The sequence below is a fragment of the Hyperolius riggenbachi genome, chromosome 7, assembly GCF_040937935.1.
Source record: "Hyperolius riggenbachi isolate aHypRig1 chromosome 7, aHypRig1.pri, whole genome shotgun sequence".
Taxonomy (NCBI): Eukaryota; Metazoa; Chordata; class Amphibia; order Anura; family Hyperoliidae; genus Hyperolius; species Hyperolius riggenbachi.
This window is the reverse complement of record NC_090652.1, coordinates 221,339,552-221,358,925: the sequence shown is the minus strand read 5'-3', so window position 1 is coordinate 221,358,925 and position 19,374 is coordinate 221,339,552. Positions and strand designations below refer to the sequence as shown.

At 44.1% G+C, this 19,374-nt stretch overlaps 1 protein-coding gene and 1 pseudogene across 1 annotated transcript in view; one reads left to right on the top strand and one right to left on the bottom strand.

The window, feature by feature from the left end:
* The window catches only part of ZNF804A (zinc finger protein 804A), a 196,312-nt gene that overhangs the window by 26,628 nt on the left and 150,310 nt on the right, over nt 1-19,374 (top strand). The window lies entirely within an intron of this gene.
* LOC137526263 (U2 spliceosomal RNA) lies at nt 18,840-19,072 on the bottom strand (annotated as a pseudogene).

The following is a 19,374-nucleotide window of genomic DNA, read 5'->3' as shown; positions in this document are numbered from 1 at the left end:
ATGGAGAAGATTCTGCTCTGTACTTGAATCTACTTAGAATGAGCAAATAGATCCTCTGGGGTTCAGATCTATGGAGAGGGTGAATATCATGGTGCAGGGGGGCAACAAGTAATGCTTACAGTTATTTCCTTTTTGTGACCTGTAGCTAGCTGCAGCACAAGTCTGCACACACACATACCATTTTGATTGGCAAATGACTGGCCAATTTTACCACCTCCATGTAGTATGAGAACTTACCTATATAATCTTTTCACAGTATATAAAATCTATCAGCCCTCATACTACATGAAAGTGGTAAATGTGGCCAATCATAATTGGATGTATGTATGCACCATAGAGGCAGTGAAAATAACATAATTAATAAAATTGTTTTTAACAATATTCTTTATAAATTATTTAGCCAGTGGTGGCCCATTGTAAAATCTTTCCTCTCCCTAAAATGTATCAAAGGCAACATCTTTACTGCTGGTAAGTGATCTCTACAGAAGGAGATACTGCTTGCTTGGAAGTTGGAAACAGCTGTAATTTCCCACAATGCAATGAGGTTCACAGACAGCAAACTGTCAGGACCATGGTCATGACATTACAATGGCCTCAATTCACTAAGTTCATGCTGGAGATAATAAAGCAAGAGAAAACTTACCTCCACACAGTGAGAGAGTTATCTTATCTCTTCATTCCTTAACCAGCCGGGCGGTATGGACCAGCTGAGCTCGTCCATCACCGCCGGAGGCTGCCGCTCAGGCCCTGCTGGGCCGATTTTAGTGAAATAAAAAGCAGCACACGCAGCCGGCACTTTGCCAGCCGCGTGTGCTGCCTGATCGCCGTCGCTCTGCGGCGATCTGCCGCGAGCAGCGGCGAAAGAGGGTCCCCCCAGCCGCCTGAGCCCAGCGTAGCCGGAACAAAAAGTTCCGGCCAGCGCTAAGAGCTGGATCGGAGGCGGCTGACGTCAGGACGTCGGCTGACGTCCATGACGTCACTCCGCTCGTCGCTATGGCGACGATGTAAGCAAAACAAGGAAGGCCGCTCATTGCGGCCTTCCTTGTTTATTCTGGGCGCCGGAGGCGATCGGAAGAACGCCTCCGGAGCGCCCTCTAGTGGGCTTTCATGCAGCCAACTTTCAGTTGGCTGCATGAAATAGTTTTTTTTTTTATTTAAAAAAAACCATCCCACATCCGCCCTGGCGATCTTAATAGAACGCCAGGGTGGTTAAAGAGAAACTCCGACCAAGAATTGAACTTTATCCCAATCAGTAGCTGATACCCCCTTTTACATGAGACATCTATTGCTTTTCACAATCAGACCATCAGGGGGCGCTGTATAGCTGATATTGTGGTGAAACCCCTCCCACAAGACACTCTGAGGACGTGGTGCTCCTGGCAGTTTCCTGTCTGTGAGCCTTGTTGCATTGTGGTTAATAGCTATTTACAGCTGTTTCCAACTGCCAAAAAAGCATGCAGCAGCTACATCACCTGCCAATAGTAAAAATGTTACCATGTAATAAATGGCAGAATGAAAATCAGGGATTTAAAATATTTTACAATGGGCAAATACTGACTAAATCATTTATACATAATTATTGTAAAATTGAAGCACTCTTTCATCAGCATGTCACCTGCCCCACCAGGAATGCCAACACACTGGACCACTGCTTCACGGTCTTGAAGGATGCATACAAAGCCACCCCTTGGGCAGCACTAAGTTCATCTGACCACTGCCTCATCCACCTGTTACCAACCGACAGGAGAAGCCTGAAGACTTTGAAACCATTCCTTAAATCCTCCAAAGTGTGGTCAAGCGAAGCTAAGCTACAACTTTAGGCCTGCTTCGACTGCACAGACTGGCAGACCCTGGAATCGCCAAACTTGGACGAATGGGCAGAAAATGTTACCTCATACATTAACTTCTGTGAGAATCACTGTATTCCAACAAAAACCTTTAAACTCTATCCTAACGACAAACCGTGGTTCTCAAAAAAAACTACAGCAACTACGCAGAAGCAAGGAGGACGCGCACAAGTCAGGCAACTAAGATGAATACAGAAGGGCAAGGAATGACCTGAACAGAGAACTGAGGGCTGCCAAGAAGAGCTATGCAGATAAACTGGAACAGAACCTCTCCTCTAACGACTCACGAGCTGTGTGGAAAGGGCTCAAGGCCGCCACTAACACCCCCCCCCCCCTGCAGCATGCAACACCGAGCGCTGTGCTCGCTGAGAATCTCAGTGAATTCTACTGTAGATTTGAGAACCAGACTCCCCCAGAGCTATGAGGACCTCCACCCCTCCCTGCCTCTGAGACCCCCGAGAACAAACTCGCCCCCTCCACCGGTGAACGAGGCTGATGTTCTGCAGCACTTGTTAAGGCTAAATGTCAGGAAAGCCTCTGGCCCGGACGGTGTGTCACCAGCCTGCCTTAAAACCGGTGCTCGACAGCTTGCTCCTATTCTTTCCTCTATCTTCAACAAGTCCCTTCGGAGAGGTAAAGTCCCCGCTTGCTTTAAGAGGTCCACCATCATCCCTGTCCTCAAAAAGCAGGGTGTCGCCGACCTCAACAACTTCAGGCCCGTGGCACTTACATCGGTCATCATGAAAGTTCTTGAAAGTATGGTGCTCCCCCTCCTCAAGCTCGCCACTGAGGCCCTGCTGGATCAGCACCTGTTCGCATACAGAGCAAACAGGTCCACCGACGACGCCATCAATATCTGCCTGGAGCTTATCCATGAACACCTGGACAAACCCGGCACGTACGCCAGGATCCTCCTTCTGGACTTCAGCTAAGCGTTCAATACCATCAGCCCCAAAATACTTCAGGAGAACTTTGCGCACTCGGGGTCCACCCCACTCTGCGCCTGTGGATCATGGACTTCCTCACCAACAGATCCCAGGCCGTTAAGCTAGGGGCCATCTCCTCTCAACCTCGGATTACAAATACAGGAGCACCACAAGGGTGCGTCCTGTCGCCATTCCTGTTCTCCCTGTATACGAATGCCTGCAGATCCACAGAGGACTCCGTCAAAGTGATCAGATTTGCTGACGACACCACCATCGTCGGCCTCATCACCAAAAATGATGAGGAAGCGTACCGCCACCAGGTTGAGAGCATCTGCCAGTGGTGCAGGGAGAACGGGCTGGTCCTAAACACGGCAAAGACTGTTGAGATGATTGTTGATTTTAGGAAGCACGCCAAACCCCCTCCTCCAATCCGTATTGATGACAAAGATGTTGAAAGAGTTCCCTGTGTCCGACTTCTGGGAACAATCATCTCCAACAACCTGAAGTGGAAGGCAAACACCTCCACCACCCAGAGGAAAGCCCAGCAGAGGTTATTCTTTCTCCGCCAACTGAAGAAGTTCGGTATGTCCCCAAAACTTCTGACCAGCTTCTTCTCCGCTACGATTGAATCTGTCCTCTGCTCTTCCATCCTAGTCTGGTATGCCAGCTCCTCCGCTAGCGACAAACACAAACTGCAGAGAGTCATCAGATCAGCGGAGAGAATTATCGGTAAACCGCTACCTGCTCTGGACCTCCTCTACCACTCAAGGCTGCGCTCCAGAGCTTTGAGGATTGCAAATTTCCCCTCACACCCAGGCAACCGGTTATTCAGCCAGCTCCCTTTGGGCCGGAGGTATCGGTCCATCTACTCCAGGACCACCAGACACAGAAACAGCTTCTTCCCCTCAGCTGTCAACTCACTGAACTCTCTCCTCGCAGTCCCCACTATAACGTGATTTTGTAATTATAGAAAAATTGCGTGGTTTTCGCTTGTATGCTTTCTCTGTATGTAATGTGTGATATAGTGTTGCTGATCCTTCTGATGTATTCTGTGTGCCCTATCCTGCTTTCTCTGTATGTAAATGTGTGATATAGTGTTGTTGATCCTTCTGATGTATTCTGTGTGCCCTATACTACTTGTATCCTGTACGTGCCAAAACCAATTCCGGGCACGACCCAGTCGTGCTTGGCGAAAATAAAGATTCTGATTCTGATTTTTTTTTATTACATTATTTTCACTGGAGTTCCTCTTTAAGTTACCTCCTCTGTAGTTAAGTTACCTCCTCTATAGTTAAGTTACCTCCTCTGTAGTTATTTTCACACGCAGTTAATTAACAGCCTGTCTTTAACTTTAGAATTCTGGAGTTATTTTAAGGATTGAAGAGTTAACTTAAAGGGATACTGTAGGGGGGTCGGGGGAAAATGAGTTGAACTTACCCGGGGCTTCTAATGGTCCCCCGCAGACATCCTGTGTTGGCGCAGCCACTCACCAATGCTTCGGCCCCGCCTCCAGTTCACTTCTGGAATTTCTGACTTTAAAGTCAGAAAACCACTGCGCCTGCGTTGCCGTGTCCTCGCTCCTGCTGATGTCACCAGGAGTGTACTGCGCAGACACAGACCATACTGGGCCTTCACAGTACACTTCTGGTGACATCAGCGGGATCGAGGACACGGCAACGCAGGCGCAGTGGCTTTCAGACTTTAAAGTCTGAAATTCCAGAAGTGAACCGGAGGCGGGTCCGGAGCATCGGTGAGTGGCTGCACCAACACAGGATGTCTGCGGGGGACCATTAGAAGCCCCGGGTAAGTTCAACTCATTTTCCCCTGACCCCCCTACAGTATCCCTTTAAAGATAGAAGAGTTAACTTTAGGTTTGCCTGAGGTAAAATGTTTCCTGAACACGACATGCCTCATCACTCTAGAAACGTTATTAAAGACAGGAGATAAGCTTAGTGAATTGAGGCCAATGTGGGAGGGGTTTCACCTCAATATCAGCCACACTGACCCCGCTGATGCTCTGTTTGAGAAAAGGTAAAGATGTCTCATGGGAAAGGGGGCATCAGCTACTGATTAAGATGAAGTTCGATCTGTGGTTAAGGTTCCTCTCTAAGCCTGGTACACACATCTAATTTTGACTTTCCAAAGATTGGCAAATGTTACCCCTTTCATGTAGTATGAGAGCTTACCTACACAATCTGTTCATAGTACTGTATTTGTTGGTCCTCATGGTAAACGGAGGGGGAAAAAGTGGTCAGTGATTGGTGGCTAAAGCCTGGTACACACCTTCCATTTTGATTGGCCAAACATTTACAGTACATTTATAAACTACCTAGTCAGTGTTAGTCCTTTGTAAAATCTTTTCTCACCCTGATTTACATTGTGAAATTTAGCATCATCTTTAGTCCTGTCAGGTGCATCACTTCTGGATGTTTGTATACTCAGTGCTCCAAAGCCAGTACAAATAATACCTGGTCTCCCAGAATACTTGGGTGGGCAAGAGGGGGGGGGGGATTCTGCATAGGCATCACTGGGAGGGTGGTGCTACACACTAATAAACAGCAATATATAGATATAGGAAGTGTTTCTGTCACTGAAACCAGGACAATTAACCCTCTGGGGACCGGCTGCCTAACCCCCCTTAAGGACTAGGCCATGTTACATGCAGGGGGCGAGTTTGGGGGGGTCAGGCAGCCGTATCCCCATTATAGATAACTAGGCATGGTGTCTCCAGTGTAGCCAGGTGTCCCCCATATTACCAGCAGCCTTTACTCACCTCCCATGCTCCAGCGATGAGCTGCTCTACCCCCTTCGCTCTGTCCGGCATCCCCGCTCGCACTGCCGCTAATTTCCGAGTCGTGGCTTGATGACGTCATCAAGCCGGGACTAGAAACTTCAGGCAGAGTGAGCGGGGTTTGCCGGCCAGAGCAGAGGGGAGCGACAATCGCCTTGGGGAACGTCAGGAAGGTGAGTCTCCGTCCTCTGGTTTCCCTCTGACGACCGCTGCCAATAATGATCACTACGATCGGCCAGCAATCGTAGTGATCATGTGATTAGGAGCCAATCGCAATTGCTCCTGATCACCGAGGGAAGATGTCAGCTGTCATATGACAGCTTGATCTCCCCTCTTGGGTGTGCATGATGGCGTTGGGAGCAGAAGCAGCAGACGGCGTACATCCTATGCCGCATCAGAGTTGGACTGCCACAAGTACGGCGTAGGATTTATATTACACGGCCCCCGTATATGAAATAATTTACTACATTATACTGTGTCACAATGGTGCCCCTCCAAGGTGCTTCCACAAGCTATTGAATCATTAGGTATATTTAGTTTTTCACACATGGCTTCTCTGTTTTGGCTTCATTTTTGTTAAACACATAATGACACAGTGGAACCTGTTGTGTGTAGTTTTACACCTGAGGTTACATTGAAATCATTTTAGAACCCGCTGGGGAGCAGATGATCTTTTAATGTAATAAACCTTAGCAATGAAATAAATATATTTTTGTTGATAATTGGTAGAATTGAGAGATGACATTACTGTGAGCCATGGGTGTCATGGGAAGGTACAGCACTGGTGTGCCACCTGGAGCTTACACAATAATTATTCGGTGTAATTTAGATTAAAAACAGAGAAACTCCAAGGACTGTTTTGAAGTTTGATGCATTTTCATGTTTACAGGCAAAGTACATTAGCATAATGCATTACAAAAAGTGGGCAACTGTATGGAGTACACTGGAGAGCTAATTATTTTGGCTGTTTATGGCATGAAATGAATGGAGAGAAAAATGCCCCATTAAAATGTGAATCATGAAAATGGACCCGTTTATTCATTTTGGATTTTCAATTAGGAATATAATCTTGGTCCACAATATATGACATAAATATACTGAGGCATATGTTGCTGCTGGCAAATCTTTAAAGTCTGTTGGATAATCTATTTAAATCTCTATAAAGAAGGATGTGACATATCACTGGATGCTTCTTTTTTATAGTGCTTATACTGGCAAAACTTACTGTACAAAGGCAAACTTTGGTCTAATTATAAAGCAGAAAGAAATGGTGTTGTCCACAAAATATTTATTTACCGTCATTACAATGGGAGTCTATTATAGCTACACTGGCTTCAATTCACTAAGCATTACCGCATTCGACAATGCAAAAAACAGCTTATTTTACCGAACACCTGATCAAGTGTCAATTCACTAAGGCCTTTACCACATAGAAGAGTAAAACTACCATTTTTAGTGAGATAAATTGCAAACTTGTGTAGTACATACCCCAATAAATGTTTATTCACAAAGATTAGAGCATTGGGTAAGAGAAGTGAGATGTTTGGTATTTTACCTCCTGCCTGTAGCTGTCAGTAACTAACAATCTGCCTATCAGTAAATTGGAAAGGCACCCTGTCTAACTATTCACCCCACTGCTGGTACCGATGTACTGCAGGGCGGGACATTAGAAAATAAACAAAACATGAGAAGCAGGAGCAGAGCACATTCATAAAGGTTTCCATGTAACCCTTAGACATGCACAGGGACAGGCTGATACAGAGAATTGGAGAGACTCAAAGAGCACGCAGATCTAAAGAGACCTGGTCAATTTGTATACATAAATCGTTGACACTTGCTGATATATGGAACTTCTAATACATTTAATAATATCTGCGTCTTAGAGTAATGGACATGCTTCTTACACTCATTTTCACTGTTAATGTCTTTCGCATAGAGGATTTTTGCTGTGTGCTGTTCATTTGGAAGCTGCCATTGAGCTGGTGATGTACAGAGAACAGCAAAGCAGGTGGATGTAGAGTTCATCAATAATAAGTATAGGCCCTTGGCACACAGTCTTATCATTATTATACAGTGCAAGCTTTTTAGAGTGACGTATTGGCAGGTGACTTTGTCATCTGCAGATACCTGTCACTGAAGACATCAGCATGCTATGCAGAAATATTATCTTTGCTAAGTGGGATGTCAACTGCAGGTGCAAGGATTTGGTGGCTGCTGCTGAAGTAAAAAAAATGATGGAAAATTACTGTAATTAGTGTTAGGGCCTGATTAAGGGGATAGGAGATAAGTTAGGGGAAAGTTAGCTCTAGTTAGGGTTGCAAAAATAACCTATGGCATCAGGAAGGGGTCATTTAGGCCACTAGGAGGGAAGATTCGTTTTAGACATGAGGTTGTGAGGTTGGGCACTGGAAGTTGGGATTCGTTTTGGGCGTTAGGTGAGGGGCTTTTTTTCAGGCAACAAGGGAGCGTTCAAGTGAGAATGGTTGCCGGCTTTATCTATAGTAAAATATTGGTAATTTAACCACTTCCTTTCCACAGGTTATTTTCCCTCCCTCAGAAACCAGAGCAATTTTCACATTTCACTCCTCCCTTTCATTTGCCAATAACATTATTGCTACTTATCACGCCAAAAAATGTATGTATTGCTTTTTTCACCACAAATAAGGCTTTCTTTGGGTGGTACATTTTGTATTTCCAATGTAATTTAAAGAGAATAAGAAGGAAAAGATGAAAAAAGTCATTATTTCTTAGTTTTCAGCCATTATAGTTTAACCACTTCCATACCAGCAATCTCTACCCCCTTAAAGGAATCATCAGGGAAATGAAGCAAAAGGAGCTTTACTTACCCGGGGCTTCCTCCCGCCGCTCCTCTATCCCCCTCTCTCTGTTGTTTCTATGAAGGCAGAGCTGTGTGAGCAGGTCAGGAGCCGCTTTCATTGGCTCCTGACGCTATCCATCAATGTAAGCAAATGGCTTACAGTGATGACACGGTAAGGAGCCAATAAAATCGGCTTCTGACTGGCTCACACAGCTCTGCCGTCATATAGGCGGCAGGGCGAGTGATCTGTGGCGAGGAGAGAGACGTGATCGGCAGGATGATTGAAATCTACGCCCTTGCAGGTATAACAGGATCAAAACAGGGCATAGATTTCAATCATCATGGTGCCTAAATAGTTAAAGGACATCCGAGGTGAAAATAATCTCATAAGAAAAACAATTGTAACTGTCCTCCCTCTCCTAAAAATGACTTTTTTACATATCCAACAGTTGTATTTTTTATTTAAATCTAGTTTCTAAGTTTTTACTGTTTCATTGTCTCTGCTTAATGACGCCTTCATTGAAGTAAGCCAGAGCTCAAATCTATGAATTATTGACTCTTTTTATCTCTTTCCTGCTCGCAGAAGCCATTTACTGACAAGAGAGTGTTTTATAGCTGTAATTACTTATCAGTGAGGGTTATGCTATAGTCTGACCCAGTCCGACCCGGTCCCGACCCACACAGAACTGTCAGTTACATACCTAATGTTTAACTCTTTCAAGCAGAGAAAGAAAAAAAGAAACACAGCCTTGTTATTTGGGTGCTTGGCACTGTACATACACATGTCTATCTTATCATGTCACCTTGGTTGTCCTTTAAAAATAAAAAGTACTACTGAAGATAAAATCCACACATATTATTTGCTCCATTATTCCCATTATTGTTATTGTTTTTACACCTTTTTAATTATGTCCCTAATACAATGTATGGTGACAATATTTTATTTGGAAAAAAGGTGTATTTTTTGTGTGTGTTTCTTATTTCCAAAAATAACAGTAATATACTCTCATGACATTTTTACTAGTGTTTTTTGGGGGGTAACTATGGGGGCGGGGGTATAAGGGATTATTAACTAATGGGAGATTATTTTTGAGTCTATTTTAGTGTATGTAAGTGAGTTTTTACTTTTTGTCCACTAGATGTCCCCACACTTTATTCCTTTGTACTGTGAACAGTAAACAGGAACTGTTGTGAATGTGTTTTTTACTTTCATTTTCTTTATGACCACCGGCATCAATCTCCCTGATGCCGGTGATCATTCATTACAGGTAATTTAATTGGAATTTGAAACACATATTCCCATTCACCTTTCACAGGACAGTGACAGAAGTGAGCGGGTGCGTGCATGCGGTAGTGGCGTGGTAAACAAACAGAGGTGCATTATTTTCATTCCTGATCCGCAAGTGAAGTTTTTTCAGGGGTGTAGATATGCGTAGCAAAGATCCAGAACCAGTTAAATTACTGATATTTTTACTATTGCCAACTCTTATGTGCGCGACTGATAAGGTAACAGGTCTCTTATTTGTGTACAAGGCTTTGGGTAAACAAGCCTAAGAACAACCTAGACCAGTGCTGTGCTACTAGTGGCCCATGGGCTGTATGTGACCTGCAGGCCACACTCACTTGCTAAGACTATTTTTAGTGTCAGTCCCTCTCCTCTGGTAGGCCTACATCTTGTTTGCGCTTGGCTTGGCCCTCAAAGAAGGGACATTGATGCTCCACCCTCTCCAGCTGAAAAATGTGGTGCTTGCCACAACTGCTGGCCATGAAGTTGGACAGCACTGACCTAGAGTATGGTAACTGCACAGACGCTAATACCCTCTGTGGTCAAACCGCTCACAAATAATCACATTTATTTCCAGAATATCCCAACCCCTAATAGGATAAGATCGATTCTCATCTATCTTGCTGCATAAAGAGGCTATGCTATCTGTCATATTTTTCTACAATTCTAACAGAACCTCAGTGTTAGTGTGATAATCACTGTCACTTGCTGGATGTGGGGATAGCTAATTCCATGGTGATTAGCCTCTGGCAATGCGATGCCTTCCGCCTGTTGTGACTTTCTTCTGAACCACCTGAGTAATCTCATTCTTTAATAACATCTTATAACTATAAACGTCTGCCACGGGTGTCTCTTTCATTTCTAATTACATAATCTTATATAATAAATATTACATCTATTCCTCTGTTGGAGAAATAAATTCTTTGGCTGCCACATTGTTTGAAAACCCTCACAGATGAATCGGAAATCGCATTACCAATACTCTGATTATCATGCTTTGTACGCTGGCATAGAATGGTTGTAACTGGTAGAATTCACAGCACTGTATAGCCTATTGTCCATAGTAACCTCAGCTGCGTTCGAGAGGATTCACCGCCGGGAGACTTGGGTGCAGGATATAGCCGGTATGGCTTATCCTGCTGCTGCACAAGTTCCCGGCGATGTTAATAATTATTCCCCCTCTAGGTCCACGTAGATGGTGGGGAATGATGTAATTCGGTTTCCAGCTATTGCTGGAGGCCGAATTACAGAGTTTTAAAAGTAACTTCAGCTCCGTCTTCTGACGGCGTTGAAGTTACTCACTGTGCGCCGTAATTCCTATTACGGTCTATGGTGGCGGCAGCTGTGCCCAAGTCTCCAGCGCTGGAATGCTAGTGTTCGACCTCAGCCTGTCATCTGAATGGGTTACAAGGAAGTCTTAGGTGCAGCTCTCATTAGAGCTGATGCAAAATGGCATGGTAAGCGCTTCTGCGGACCATTTTGCATCCATTCCGTCCATCGGCATTGATAACTGTGCCTGATCGCCGATACTCACTTGTCCTGCGGATCTGCTGTTGCTGAATCCTCTACTTGGTCCTGAAACCTATAAACAGACTGGAGGCCGTCAGGAGCATGGGGCTCCTCATAGGGTTACAATAGACCAATTCTACCTTAGCAACAGGGAGAATTTTCATTTGTCAACCATGAAGCAATGAGATTCCTCCCTGTTGCAGAGTTTTCCCATTGGTCTTTTGCAATCCAATGGGGATCCCCATGCTTTTTCCTTCTCACTGATCTGTGTTCCAGGACAGAGCGGAGGAGTTAGCAGCGGCGGAACCGGGGACACATGAGTATTTGGGTGGTGGCAATCAAAATAGACAGAGCGGACATGGCGACCAACCTAGTGAGAATGGACACTGTAGGTTCTCATAGGCTTTAATTGCATCCGTGTACCCATTGTTATGCGTTCTGTTCGGAAACATGCGGCAGGTTCTTTTTTTTTTTTTTTTTTTTTTTTTTTACAAAAAATAATTTAGCTAATTTTTATTTAACCAAACCAGTAAGCATCCTAGTGGAAACAGGCCCATAGAGAAAATACATTCATGAGATAAACAATTGTACCAACAGTCTTAACCCTAAATGGAACTTGCCTGGAATTCCTGAGTCATATTTTGGGGTTTTTTTAAGAATAAAATCCACAAGGTTTGACTGTCTCAGGTACATGAAGGTAGTTTGTTAAAATGTTATTCTGCTTCCATACAGAGAAATCTTGAACTATTTAACAAGTTATCTGTTTCTTACACTCAGATGGGTTTTTTTCAGCTGCACAAAGTTTCAACACCTCCAATTAGTTATTAGCGATAGTTTACATTGGCTACAGAGACATTTTTATGCAAAGGATTTTTAACCCTCACTAGTTCTAAGTAGGATTGTGACGTACACATGCTTATCTCATCATGCTGGTCACGTCAGGTAGCCTGCAAAACTTTTAAAACTGTATCATCATAAAGAAATTCTGCTGACTGTTTTTGATGAACATGGTGGAATAATTAACTGTCAATGTTGCTTGCAAATTGTCACCAAAGTCATTGGGCCTGATTCACAAAGCGGTGCTAACAGTTAGCACGCTGGTGAAGAGCCCTTTATCATGCCTAAACTCAGTTTAGGCATGATAAGTTTAGGTGTGATAAGTTCAGGCATGATAAGTTTAGGTGTGATCAGTTTAGGTGTGATAAGTTTAAGCACCAACTGGGTTAGCACCGCAGTGCACAGTTGATCAAAAGTTTTGCGCTAGCAAAGTCTGGTGCACTTCGCATAGAGTTTAATGGCGCTGCTTTGCGTGCGGGACTTTGTGCGCGATCTAAACTTATCTAAACTTATCATGCCTAAACTTATCATGCCTAAACGTATCACGCCTAAACTTATCAAGCCTAAACTGGCTTTTCACCAGCGTGGTGCAATGGTTATCACGCCTAAAGTCTCTAACTGGGTTAGCACCGCTTTGTGAATCGAGCTCATTGTATTTTCGCAATATGGCAAAAATTCGAAAAAATTTGAAAAATCATTATTTTTGCAACGAAAACTCAAACAAATAGTTTATTTTGGCGTGGGAATTTGCAAAAAAAATTTGAAAAAACATAAACTTATCACAAAATGATTTTCGATGGCATTTTTCACTCAAAAGTCGATTTTAACATTTTCACAAAAATGAATGCAAGAAGAATATCAGCATTTTCACTCAACACTTTTAGCTGTGCACAAAGTTTGACCACCCTCTGCCTTTTTCTGATGTTGTTTGAGGCCCAAGATCACTCTGAGCTGTCATTGTCCCCAGGTTATCTCTGTGGATAGCAGTTTATGATCTGCTGCCATGTCCCTCTTATGACTCAGCTGCTGAGAATATCAGGGAGTCCTTCGTTTTTTTTATTTTTCTTATGCAAAATGCATGACTATATGGTGCTGTTATAAACACTGCTATAATAATAAGAAACAACTTGATTTTTGAAGGTAATTTCCACCGTAAAAAAATGGCCCTGGACACCTTTTCCAGAGGTAAACAGTGCGGCAGCTACATAATAATCAACCAGGAATAAATAAAGGCATAAAGAGACCACTGATCCCAGCCATGTCGGCTTTCAGGGCCATAGGAGGATGCATCATTCCTGGAATCATCTGCTGTGAACAAATAGCAAAACTGCGAGATCTGAAACAACAGAGCCTGTAACGCGGTGCTAAGTACAACAGAAATGTGTAGGAGTAAGTTATAGCAGGAGTATAAAAAAAGCCCCAAAAAGTACATGCTTAATATAGATGCTTTTCAGGCTATAAAGAGGAGACTTCCACAAATCAGGCCCAACATTCATCACTAATGTGGCAATTCCAGCCAGGCCTGGAGAACTACGGAACAGCAGGGTACTGCAATTAGTTGACTTTAGAAAAATAAAGTGTATAAATTGAGCTGTGGACTTAAAATAAGCCATGATACTGTATTTGGGTTGGCTGCATATGCAATGGCATAAAAAAGGCAAACTTAATTTATCTTTTTGTGCCTTTTATTGGCTTTATAATAATTTATATCTGTTCACATGAAGGGGGTGATTTGCTAACGCCGTGGTGAGTTGCAAGAAATCCTGATCATAGATTCACGTATTTGGCTGCCTGTGGGCACATGTGACCTGTGACCGTACATCAGACATTCACTGTGCTCCAGACAGTGTCTGCACTGATTGCCAGCTAATAGATAGTAATGCTGCTTTTTTAGTCTGGGAGAATGTTAATAAAATATCCCTGCATGCAGGGACAGCATTTACCGCCGGGATCGACCCACACCTGCATTGAGATGAATGGAATGCATTTACTGGCGTTTTCTGCCGATTGCACAAACATCGCAGTCGATAATAATTTCTTGGACCCTGCATGTAGCATCCCGCGGCAGTTGCATTCGGTGGTTCTGTGCTTGCATGGGGCTCAAAATGTGGCAAAAGGAACCAACACTCTGCTGCAGAAAAGCATAAAGCATAGTTAAATACCCCGACCCCAGAAGCCTGTGTGAACCGGTCCTAAGTGTTATGCTAATATGTCAGTTATTTTATTAATAAAAAAACCCAAAAAAGCAGAGGTGTCATTATAAACCATGGGACCCATCTCCCTCCATTGCACACCCCCTTATTCCCCACGGTGACCCCCAGGATCATATAACAAGTGCCAGCACCTTGACTCCTCTTTTCTTAACCCTCCTGGCGGTCTATTAAAAACCGCCAGGGGGCAACGCAGCAGTTTTTTAAAAAATGTATTTATTTTTAAATCATGTAGCGAGCCTAGGTGGGGCGAGAGGGGGCAGTGCCCCCTCAAATAAATCTTATGCCCCCTCAAGCATGGGATGTCAGCAGAGAGAGAAGAGGGAGAGTGGTGGTCACAGCGGGTAAGGGGAGAAGTCCCCCCTTCCCTCACCTTGAGGCTCCCCCTCTCTCTCTTGCTCCCCCCTCCAGAAATCAGCGGCGGGCCGACGGCAGAAGACTTTACTCTCTTCCCAGCATGGGAGAGAGAGATTGATCTGTGCACCACGCCACTACTCTGGTCTGTACTAGACCAAAGTAGTGATGTCACGAACCTCCGATTTTCAGTTTGTGAACTTCCGCGGAACCGGCCCTGGGCCATGGTCTCCCACCTCCCCCAAGACATGCAGCCACGATAACCTTTCTTCCCTTGCCCCCAGAATGACAAATTTGACCACTTTTTGCATTATTATTATGCACTTATGCGGAATGGCAATTTTGACAGCGCTTTTCAGATTACACTGGATATATGTTACTAACAGTCCATCAAAGAAACTCAAATTAACATATTCATAGTCTGATAACCCTCCCGTAGCTTGGGGTGATTTATTGAGAAAAGGAAGGAGTGGCAGTTAGCCTACCATTACGTTATTGGGATGTGGAAGGAAACCCATGCAAAACGGAACAATAAAAAGTCCATGCAGCTGGGGGGTGGCGGCTGGATCTGGGACTTTAGCAAGAATTCCATTGTGGAAGGTCATTGAAGTAGACATTTTATGATGACAGTGGTAGCTCTGAGTGCAGAGAAAAGCAGATGAAAGCATTATTGCTTTACTTGATGTGTGAAAATAAAAGATAAGCAAATATTGGAAACACATTATACATTTCCTTTAACAGGATTTAATTGACTCTGACACCATCTTAACACCAGCTAGAAGAGACACTCCCACTTTCTCTCCTGTTGCAATGTGTGACAAGGGAGAAAAAAATGAACCTATAGCAAATGTGACACAGTCAATAATGGGAAGGGCTATCATATATTCAGCTTTATCATTCTCTTTGCAATGAAAAAAAAACAAAAACAAGCCCATAGACAGCTGTAAGCGCCACTTTGCAGACAGGACTTCCTGGTGATGGAGTCTGATTGTAGAAGGAACCATAACCACGCCCCACCCACTCATGTGACCATACAGAAGCTCTGTGTTGGAGCAGAATTGGCTTACAGTCATATGTGTGGAAAGGGAGTGCGGGCCCATGCCACCCTCCCCCTTGGCCTGCTGGGATATGGTCAAGGGAGTGTGGCTTTACTTCTGTAGCGGGAAGAAGGATAAATAGTGCTGGAGAAAATCTGTAAAAGCACTAAATAACTTGTTTGGGCACAGTTGTCAACCTGTGGACTCTTATGAACACTTTCTGTAAAAGGTATTAAAGAGGAACTTTAGCGAAAAAATAGAAAAACATAAATCAATACATTGAAAAGTGAGAAGTTAAAGTCATTGGGAACTTTAAAAAACAAACAAACAAACTGCAAAAGTCTTCGAGTCCTGAAGACAGGCGGTTCTGTACATCACCTGCATTAGCGCGCAAGAGAGTGTGCCCGTGCAGGCGCAGTACTAAGCCACCCGTCTTCGGGAGCACACGGGCTCCGGAAGACTTCCGAAACCTTCTTTGGCAGCAGATAAAGCAGTATTTGACTAAACTGGTCGAATACTGCTACCCGGAGCCATCGCTGGAACGGGGGGACCGTGAGAGGAGCGGGAAGGCTCTATAGGACCCAGAACCTTCCCTCTCTTTAGGTAAGTATCTGGCTATTGTTTTTTAACCAGGTTCTCATTCACTTTTAAAAAAAATAGAAGAAATATCAAGAAATATTGAGATATTCACCATGTTATTTGTTCATATTGTTTGATCCACATTCAGCCTGCACATACTTGTCTTCTACTGGCAGACATGAAAAAAACAGACAGCATCAACTGCCATTATCCATAACCACACACACTAACAAAGTGATAGGCTAAAAGGTTACTTTTTTATAGATATACATATGCACAGATGGAGATACTGGTTGCTTGGCAGTTGGAAACAGCAGTAATTTCCCACAATGCAGCAAGGCTCCCACGGTGTGGCGTCAGAACCTAGGTCCTGACATCACACTGTGGGAGGGGTTTCACCACAATATCAGCCATACAGACATCCCTGATAATCTATTTGAGAAAAGGTAACGCTTTCTCGTGGGAAAAGGGGTATCAGCTACTGATTGTAATGAAATTCAATCCTTGGTTACAGTTCCTCTTTATAAAGCAGTGGGTGAACCATTTACCCAAACCTACTGGAGTATAACCACAGCCCAACATTTATTATTGACTTTTTCCTTATTAAAAAGAAAGCAATACTATTAGAGATAAAGGTTTAATGAATAACTCAGATATATATCTTGTAATTTACTGTCGTTTAAGTTAATTTTTCATTTTGTTTATTTTCCGCACATACTTATTTATGTTCATACATGCAATCTGTATTAGTAAATGTTGTATGCCTTTATTTATTAGTCTCTACCACCTTGCCTGAGCAGATCCATATTTATTCATGTTGTGTATTGTATTCCGTAATAAAAAGCTTTGAAACTAAAATAACAGAGATAAATCAAGTCACCTAATATAATTTATCACGCAGATTAAAGAAAAATGATTTTGTCGGTTCAGCAGTTAAATCAAAGCAGATGCTTTACTTCTTAAATAGGAAGTATTCTGACACCATCACCATAAATTTGTTTTGCTGACTTTTTATTTAGCACTCATTAACCACGGCAGTGAAACTACTAATTACTGCACTTCAATATGCTATATTTGTCTTGCCTGTGTGACTGTGATAATATCACTCTGTGCTGCGTTAGAAAATATTTATATTTCTCTTTTTTCCAGCCCGAACCCTTATATTTTTAAAGCAATACTGCAGCGGATTGTTTAGTGAATATCTGAGCCCGGAAAACTGATTCCCCCAACAGGTCAATGAAGCCAGCTTCCTGTTGTGGACTTGCAGACATGTTCCTATTTCCAATCATGTGATTCCTGGTCTCCAGCGAATGTAGGGTGAGCAGTGGGGTAGCTAAGGGGCTATGGGCCCTGGTCCAAGTTTTACATTGCCCCCCCCCCCCAGCACTCTATACTTAACAATTGATACGGCACACCAAAACCTTCCAAAGACAGCGAGCTATTGATTACGCTTATTGACGGCATCTATAGAAGTGATTATTACCAGCACGGGACCAATAGAGAGCTAATACTGTGGTTGAGGGAGGGCCCCTCTGGCCCAAGGGCCTCGGTGCAGTGGCAACCTCTGCACCCCCTATTACTACGACACTGAGGGTGAGGGCAGACCAAAAGTTAAATTTGACATAATTTTTTACTTCAATGATCTGGAAAGGCTTAGGGGACTCTTTTTCTGGTAAAATAATAATTATTATTTAGTATTTATATAGCGCCGACATATTACGCAGCGCTGTACAGTGTATATATATATCTTGTCACTAACTGACCCTCAAAGGAGCTCACAATCTAATCCCTACCATTGCCATATGTCTATATTATGTAGTGTAAATACTGTAGTCTAGGGCCAATTTTTTTAGGGGGAGCCAATTAACTTATCCGTATGTTTTTGGAGGAAACCGGAGTGCCCGGAGGAAACCCACGCAGACACGGAGAGAACATACAAGCTCTTTGCAGATAGTGCCCTGGCTGGGATTCGAACCAGGGACCCAGCGCTGCAAGGCGAGAGAGCTAACCACTATGCCACCGTGCTGCTTAAATAATGATGCAGACTGTGTGATAAGCAGTGGTGTAGCAATAGTGGATGTTGAGGTTGTGACTGCTGCAGGCCTCTATCCCACAGGAGCCCTCCTTCAACCACTGTATTAGCTCTTCATTGGTGCTATTTTTTTTTTTAGCTTTCTTGGCTCCTGTTGCATGCAACAGGAGCCCGAAGTAAGCAAGGCTTTATGCCCATGCATGGGAAAAGTGGAAGTGCATAAACACCCCACAAAAACGTGCATGAGCAGCCCCAGGCCCCACAAAAGCAGGGCCCTTTCCGGTGTTCCCCAAAGGGAACCTCCCCCTTTGCCTTCGGCGCAGGGGGCTTTTGGGTCCTCCAACACCCGAAGGATAGGAGGACCCCAACCTGACCAGTGGTTACCCAAAGGGCCTGGGCCATGTGGCCACCCACATGGTCCGGGTGGCTCCCCCGAGAAGGAGCAGGGGCGGGAACCGAAGCCCCAGGGGACAAGTCCCCAGTGCCAGCAAGCTGGCCCCGAACTTGCGGCCGGTGTTATAAAGATTCCGCACTCTCCCTAGCCAAAAGGCCGGGGAGCTGTGTTAGTCGGCGATGCATATGGGCAGTACAGACCTAAGCACCTTACTCCGCCCAGGATCTGCCACATCCCAGGTTTTTCGGGTACTCCTGGAGCGCCGCTTCCAGGGGCAATACGCCTAAGCAAAGCCCTCAGCCCTTCAGCTTCGACCATGGTAGATCCATTCCATCCGCCTCTAGGGAATTATGACCAGTGGGGACACCTTTACAGTGCCATCCCCCCGGGTCACCCAAAAACTGATAAGAACAGATACTACACTTGATCTTAGCCAAAAGGCCGAGAAGCGATGCTATGGTGCTACATTGGTGCTATGCTGGTAATGATCCTCTCTGAATGTGCTTAAGTAATGGTAATCATCCATTAACTGTTTTTCTCTCCCCTCAACACCAACCACAAGGAAGGTATAAGGGACTTAAAGGAATACTGTCGATTCACATATTTTTTTCAATTGACACAGGAATTGTTTGGGAAGTGCTGCTAAGTACTGGTGTATACATTTTAGTAGCAACTTCTTCGTTTACTGTTAGCAAAATACTTTCAATCTTTACTGACGCCAAAACTGACGGCTGACTGAGCCATGAGGAGAGGGG